The 7345-nt window shown below is 39.6% G+C and overlaps 1 protein-coding gene across 3 annotated transcripts in view; it reads left to right on the top strand.

Annotated features, from left to right (window-relative positions):
• The first annotated feature begins 354 nt into the window (after nucleotides 1-354).
• Nucleotides 355-7345, top strand: part of MID1 (midline 1) — a 107459-nt gene continuing 100468 nt past the window's right edge. For 2 of the 3 annotated variants that reach the window (XM_041416540.1, XM_041416537.1), the window contains exon 1: nucleotides 355-490. The gene's annotated coding sequence lies outside the window, so the exon portion shown is untranslated. Of the gene's footprint in view, nucleotides 495-7345 lie in introns of all 3 variants that reach the window. The other variant, XM_041416539.1, reaches the window with a different exon arrangement.

Raw genomic sequence — 7345 nt, 5'->3', positions numbered from 1 at the left:
CCAGTCCAAGGCAGCCTCCCGTTACAGGGCTGGGTGTGCCAGCCCCACTCTGGGCTGATGGCCCCAGGGCTGAGCTCGCCCAAGCCATGGGGCAGCGCTGTCCCACCACAGCCCTTGGTGGCTTGCTGGGATGCTCTGCAAGGAGATCCATTTCTTCCTGCCTTCACCCCACCAGGGCTGGCCCTTGGGAGGGAGAGGAGGTGTTTTGCTGTGGGTGCAGCACGAAGGGCTGGCCTCAGGAGCACGGATCCTGGCGGAGGCAGTTAGGTGGAGCGGGTTTTCCTGCAATTGTAGGGGAGATTTTCCTGTTGTGTTTCAGCCACAACTGTCTTGCAGTTGCAGACGCAGTCAGTGCTGCCACAGGATTACTGGGACAGTGGTGGGGTCTGCTGCCTGTCCCAGCTGGGCTGCTGGTGGTTTCTGGAGGGTCAGCGTGGTCCCTGTCTCCGCAGCAATGTTTCCCACAGAAGATGTAGGGCGGGATCCAGCGGTGGGTATGCGGCTGGGTGGCTTTGTGGGAGTGGAGCAGATGCATATGTGTATGCTTGCCATGGCAAGTAATTTAGGAAGTATTTTATAATGTGTTTAGCAGTCCTAGGGAGGAGTTGAGGTTTGCTCTGTTGCTGTGATGAATTACCTTCTTGGTGCTGGAAAGTCTGGAAAAAATGGAACATTTTTCATCTTGAGTTTTCAAACAAGGACTTATTGTCTTGTTAGTTGTCATAAAACCAGTTAGAGAGATAAAGGGGCATTAGCATCTGCATAGTGTTAACAACATCTGGAACATTATAATTCTGTATTTAAAATAACAGATGAAGGCTGAGATACATGTTTACATGAGAAAAATTTTAAAACTACAATCATTCCCTGATGTCTGCTTCAGTCTTGCGCAAAGTCTTTCTACTTCCATTTATTTATTTATTTATTTATTTGTAAATGATGAAGTTACATAACCTAAAGAAGTGACATGTTTCAAGTATGATGGCTGAGAGGTGATGTTTTTTCAAAGGATGTGCATTTGGCACCAGTATGCTCAGACTGATGGTCTGGTCACTATGGTTATTTTGCGTGCAAATTCTATATGCACAAAAGCCCACAAAATGCAGCACACATTTAGAAGAATCAGCAGCATGTATAGCTCGTAGGTACTGAGTGTGACTTTCCCAGTAAAGTATTTCAAGAAAAACAGTTGTCTGAGGATAAGATGACATTCATTGATGTTGGAAAGAAAGTATTTACTTTTGAAAGTAAGTATTTACTTATGAAGCTGCTGGAAGAAAAAGCTGGAAGCTGTGCAGTAACTCTTTCTCAAGTGCTACTCTAGTTATTACAGTAACACTGACCTGTTTGCCAGCCAACAGGAAATACTCAATTTTGTTCTATTTTTTTTTTTTTTTTTTTTTTTTGAGATAAACTGTGAGGCTTTTTTGATGAAGAACATCTAAAGGGATACAAAATTAAGCTATTGTTTTCTCTTCCATTCTCTTAAAAGCTACTAAGCTATTTTGTGAATGATAATAAGAACCTTAATTTGAGAGGCACATTGGTGGTATTGGTGCAGTAATTCAGAAGCAGAACTATCCAAATCCAGAAAAGATCCCTGCTCAGCTGGAAAGAGGTTGCTCTGGGATCATTCTACTGCAACTCGACTCAGTTTTCTGTGTTTCCTCTTGGATTTTTAACTAGACAACAATAGAAATTAAGCATATCTTAAGATACTTATTGGAAGCAAATTTGGCTAAACAACTGATCATTGAGCACATAAGAATAAAAAAGGAATAGATGTTAGATTCTCTATTTTCTCTTTTTATGACTCAAGAGCACTGGAAAGAGTTAGTTGTTAATTGACATAGTCTTAATTTCTTAGATTCTAAAGTTCCTTTCATACCTGGAATAAAATAAACAGATCTAGAAAGCACAGATCACTTAATACTAAAGAAAATCTCATATAGTTTAAATCAGATGGCTTTAGAAATGCCCATTTCTTTCCACTGATTTCCAAGGGATCCTATAGAGACCTGTTCAAATGAAAGCCAGCACTTGCATTTAGGAAACACTATGCAATAAGAGAGAAGAACTGCATTCTCATATTATTTTCAGTTAGTGATTTGCTAACAGGTACTTGCAGATTTCTGTTCTGGACTACTGAGCTGAAGAATGCTCCTAAAAATCATTCTGCTAGTGGTGAACAGGAGCCTGGTACCCCAAGCTGTGGTGGCAGAAACGTGCCTATGGTGGCCCCAGTGACACCAGTAAGACAGGAAATGTCCCCACACCTCTCAGAGCAGGACTCAGGGTCTGACAAGGGCCTGGGTGAAGATTCTCCTTCCTAATGGAGTAGTCCTCCTGCTGATTCCCATTTTATTATTTTCAGACCCAGGAAGCGTGAGCTAGGTGTTTCCTCCACTGGTGAGAGGTTTCTGTCAGGGATCTAAAACAGATAACCTTCAGACCACAGATATGACTTGTACCTTATCTTCCTTCTTTCCATGGTTCACAGCTAATTTCCCCTTCTAATGACCTGGTTAAAATCTTGAGTTTTAAATACACCAGTGATCTTAGGGAGTTCAGTGTACTGAGAGTACAGCAGGCATAAATTAGAAGGAGCTCTTCAGTGTTAGACAGTAGGGTGTGGTTTTGTTTTGCAATAGCCAGAATCTGTTTATATTCTTTGTAAATCTGCAGGGTAGAACTTATGAAAATGTGTTCATTCCTTTAAAAAAATCTTTTATAGGCTTTTTTGAGGATTGCATATGAAGACCAGGGAAGAGGACAGTGAGAGGTCAAAACTGTGTATTTTGTAATGTGATTATAAATATTAGGAGCTTTAGTTCATCAAAAACACATATTGCAGGTACTTTAAGTTCAGAACCCTATGTGGTGGGTTGAGGTCACATCTTTATATTTGTACCTGTTTCTGGGAATTATTGATGTTATTTTAAATGCTCTCTCTGATAAGAAATCAGACCCAGATAAGAAAGCGTAAGAATAGCAGGCTGTCCTCCTGTGAGAAATTAAAATGTGATTATCTAGGTGAAGACAGTGATTGTGAACTTTAGTACCCATGATCCCCTTTACTTACTGTGGGGAAGGAATTCATAGAACAACTTGGTGAGAAGAGAATGCAATAATTTCTTTCTGCCACCTCTGAAAACTTGCAGTAGTTTAACAGCTACAGAGTTTCCAAGCTGCACTAACATATCTGTGTGTGACCCATCGTGACTAGAAGGAATGTGTTGGAACACATAATTTGAGTATTTCTGTTGCTGTATAGTCTATGTTAAAAATCAGGATGTACTGTGTCACCTAAGGCATTACACAAGCTGGGGAAGTGTGGGAGATTTCCAGCTCTACCCTGCAACCAAAGCCTTATAAAAACTGGTGGGTTTGGGCGGGTAAAATTATTTTACCCTCCTTTTGTTGTGGAGTGGCATCTATATCAAAGAAGATGTTAGCTTGAAATGAGTGAGGAAAAAAAAGTGGGGTGCTACAAAGCAATTTGTTCCCTTTGGTAAGTTTTTGAGGTTGCTCCAGTTGTTGTTTTCCATTCTGCCAGTATCAGACCAAGACGTGAACTTGATATTTGTTCCTATAAGCAATGATATACCCCAGAATAAATACCATTTTCTCAAACGAAGAGTGTGAATTTAGTTGAGGAGATTTTTGGAACAGACTCTCAACCACAAATTTAATTGGAGGTCACTGCTTATTCACATGTGCTAAAGGTTGAACAATTAATTGCTTTCCTTCCCCTGAAGAATTTTGAGGAAATATTAAATCTTGTATCTAAAGAATGTAAAGATACAGGAGTTGCAAGAACAAGAAATATAAAGACCAAAAAGCTTTCAAAGTGTATAGTAGTATAGGTTAATGTGCACATGTAATATTGTAGCTAATATATTGCTATATATATAATATTAAATCAGCAATTTATTGATTGCTTTGAGATTTACAGGTCAAGATTTTTTTGTAGTCTGTTAGTTTTTCAGCCTTAGTTATTGTTTTATCTTCCATGAGCAGGAACATATGATGTTGTGCCAAAAACTTTAATTCTGTGAGGTGTTCTTGTCTCACCGCATAACATAACAGGATTCATCTTTTCAAAAATATATTCTCCTGCTAGCATATGTTTCAACCAGAAAGGGATGTTATAACACTGCAAACAGCATAGCAGGTGTGCTTTTCCTGTATTGATGTAATTTAAATGTTGCAAACAATTATCTCAACGTTATGGAACCACTGCATGTAGACAAGGCAGATGATCATTCTTCTGTCAACGAAAATGTATGAATAGGATGAACTTGTAATTTTTTTCATGCTGATCATTTATTTTTGCATATTGGGAGCTGTTGAACAGACACTAGCCTCTGAATATTTATTAATTCTCATTGCTTTGATAAAAGCCAGGGGGAAAACAAGCATTTGCTTGCTTCAGGGTGTGTGCAGCTTGCTTTCTTTACTGCTACAGAAGTTTCCATTAAACATTTCTAAAAAAGATTTGATGTTGGATTATTAGTTCTTTTTGTACAGAAGTTTCCATTAAACATTTCTAAAAAAGATTTGATGTTGGATTATTAATTCTTTTTGCATTACTCACTATTTGCATTAATATCTCATTAGCTGTGCTGTTGGCAGTTGCTAACATCATGGGCATCCACAAGCTTCAGTATCTGTACTGCAGAAGGTAAAATCTGTCATGGACTAAGGACCACCTAGGCTATGCAGGAGTTCATTGGTCTGATCACATTTGAAATGTTGATTGAATGGGCTGTGGAACAATCATATTCACTTCTGGAGAGAAAAGATGTTCCTCAGAAAATTTTGTGTATATCCTAGAAAATGATAGAAAATGGCAAAATTCTTTTTTTCTTCACTGTTAACAGAAGAAAATGAAAGCTGGGTGTTTTTCTATAGCCTGTAGCAGATTTATCACAAGAACAGAAGATAGTAATTTTAGTTTTATTGTGCACTTAATAGAAAAGTGTTGTGACTTCAAAAACTACAGCTCTGTATTTTGGTAATAACCTGCTTAAGCATTCCGTATTTTACTCAGGAATCTGTGGGTGCTGACTATAATACCCTTGTACTATAAACCTAGGATACATACATGGACATTTGTATGCAAGCATAACTCATTTTATTGCATTACATACTTACATACTTATATTTTGTATTATAATTTCTTTTCATATTCATATAATGACATTTTAATAAATTTCATTTTATATCTGAAAAGGTTGTCAAGTGTTTTCAGCAAAAATACTTAGTCTTCAGGTGTTCAATCTTGAAATTAGCCAGTGGTCTTGTGTCCATCCTGTATATGAGTTTGGAGGACCAGGATTGAAATGGCCTTACTGTAACAGCCATAGTAGTCTTAACACAGTAAATTGTTAGAAAACATGACTACAAAAAATGCTATTCAAGCCTGCTTAGGCATATTTTGCCTATAATTCACCAAACCGCTGCAAACTGTGATTCTACCAGAGAGGATTTTCAAGGAATTTTGGAGCATGTCACAAGTCCAACTCTTTGACCCAGTGCTACTTGTTAGTAAGATGCTTAAAATTTCTAGAATGGCCTACAGCTGCTTCCTACTTCAATGGACTGAGCTCACTACAATTGAAATTAATCAGCTTTATTCATGCCATGAGCTCCACCTTTACAAAAGGACATGGTTTCCCACTGCTTTTCCACTCCTGTTCTCACCTCTCCTGAAGGATGTAGGATCAGCTGGAATAGAAGAAGAGCAGGAGACACTGTGTGACATGCTAAAACATTGCCTGCTAACTTTATTGTAGTAGCTAGGGATTTATTCAGTGTGGAGAGAATTCTGTAGTGTTTCACTGACCAAAAGCGATCTCAATATACTAGAATTTTTGACACATTCATTTATAAATGTAGTTTTATCCTTGTGGTGAGTTGACCCTGGCTGGATGCCAAGTGCTAACCAAAGCTGCTCTGTTACTCCCCTCCTCAGATGAGCAAGGAAAATAGATACAATAAAAGGCTGATGGGTCAAGGTAAGGACACGGAGAGATCACTCACCAGTTACTGTCATAGGCAAAACAGAATCGACTTGGGAAAATTAATTTCACTTTTTACCAATCAAATAAGAATCAGGTAATGAAAAATAAAATGCCTTCTCCTCCACTCCTTCTTCCCAGGCTTAATTTCACTTCTGATTTTTCTGCCTTGTTCTCCCTAGCAGCAGTAGGAGATGGGGAATGGAGGTTGTAGTCAGTACATCGCACGTTTTTTCTGCCACTCCTTCCTCCTCGGATGGAGGACTCTACCCTCTTCACCTGCTCTGGTGTGGGGTCCATCCCATGAGACAGCAGTTCCTACAAGAACTTTTGCAACATGAGTTTTCTTCATAGAATGCAGTTCTTCACAAACTCTCCAGTGTGGGTCCCTTCCACAATGTGCAGTCCTTCAGGAACAGGCTGTTCTGACACAGGTCCATCACAGGGTCACAAGTCCTGTCACGAATCTGCTCCATTATGGGCTTCCCACAGGGTCACAGAGTCCTCTTGACATTAACTTGTTCTGGTGTGAAGTCTTGCAAGGGCTGCAGGTGGATCTGAGATCCACCATGAACAGCTGCAGGGGGACAGCCTGCCTTATCATGGTCTTCACCATGGGTTTGTGTGGAAAAATTCACGTTGACAGAGGTTTATGTCCAGAAACACAACAGAAGTATCCTGTAACTTTATTCATGAACAAAAGGAGAGGCCACTGGGAATTTCTCAATGGGGTCTCAAATTGTTGGAGGACACAACCTCCTTTTCAGCCCAGTTTTCCTGGCCACATCACCCTCTCCCTTTCCCCATTGGCTAAAGCACTTGGAAGGTGCAGACTTTCCAATTCACCTATTATATATTCCCCTTAACATGCACACACAAACCCACACGCTCTTTATATAACATAGCTCTATTAAATCTTTGTTCTTCTTCTCGAAGTTGTGAAATTTAGCACAACCTTGGCAGAGCAGATTTCCATGTGAATTAGTAGCATATTTTGAAACTCATGATTTCTCCTGTTACTCCCCTACCTACAAGTCCCTGGGCCCCATTTACAAGCAGATTCACACCATCTGTTTGTAAAGACACATTCATCTTATTCTTTTCAGGTTGCAGGGATATCTGCACCTGGAGCACCTCCTCCCTCTCCTTATTCACTGTCCTTGTTTTCTGCAGAGCTATTTCTCTCACATACACTCACTCCCTTCTTCTCTGCTTGCAGTTGCTTCTCTGCAATAGCTTTTTTTTTTTTCGTTTCCTAAATCTATTATCTCAGAAGTTATTCCAGTTGCTGCTGGGCTATGTCTTGGCAAATTAAGGTGTTA

The sequence above is a fragment of the Onychostruthus taczanowskii genome, unplaced genomic scaffold, assembly GCF_017590055.1.
Source record: "Onychostruthus taczanowskii isolate IOZ18803 unplaced genomic scaffold, ASM1759005v1 scaffold52, whole genome shotgun sequence".
Lineage (NCBI taxonomy): Eukaryota > Metazoa > Chordata > Aves > Passeriformes > Passeridae > Onychostruthus > Onychostruthus taczanowskii.
This window is presented reverse-complemented; position numbering and strand designations above follow the sequence as displayed.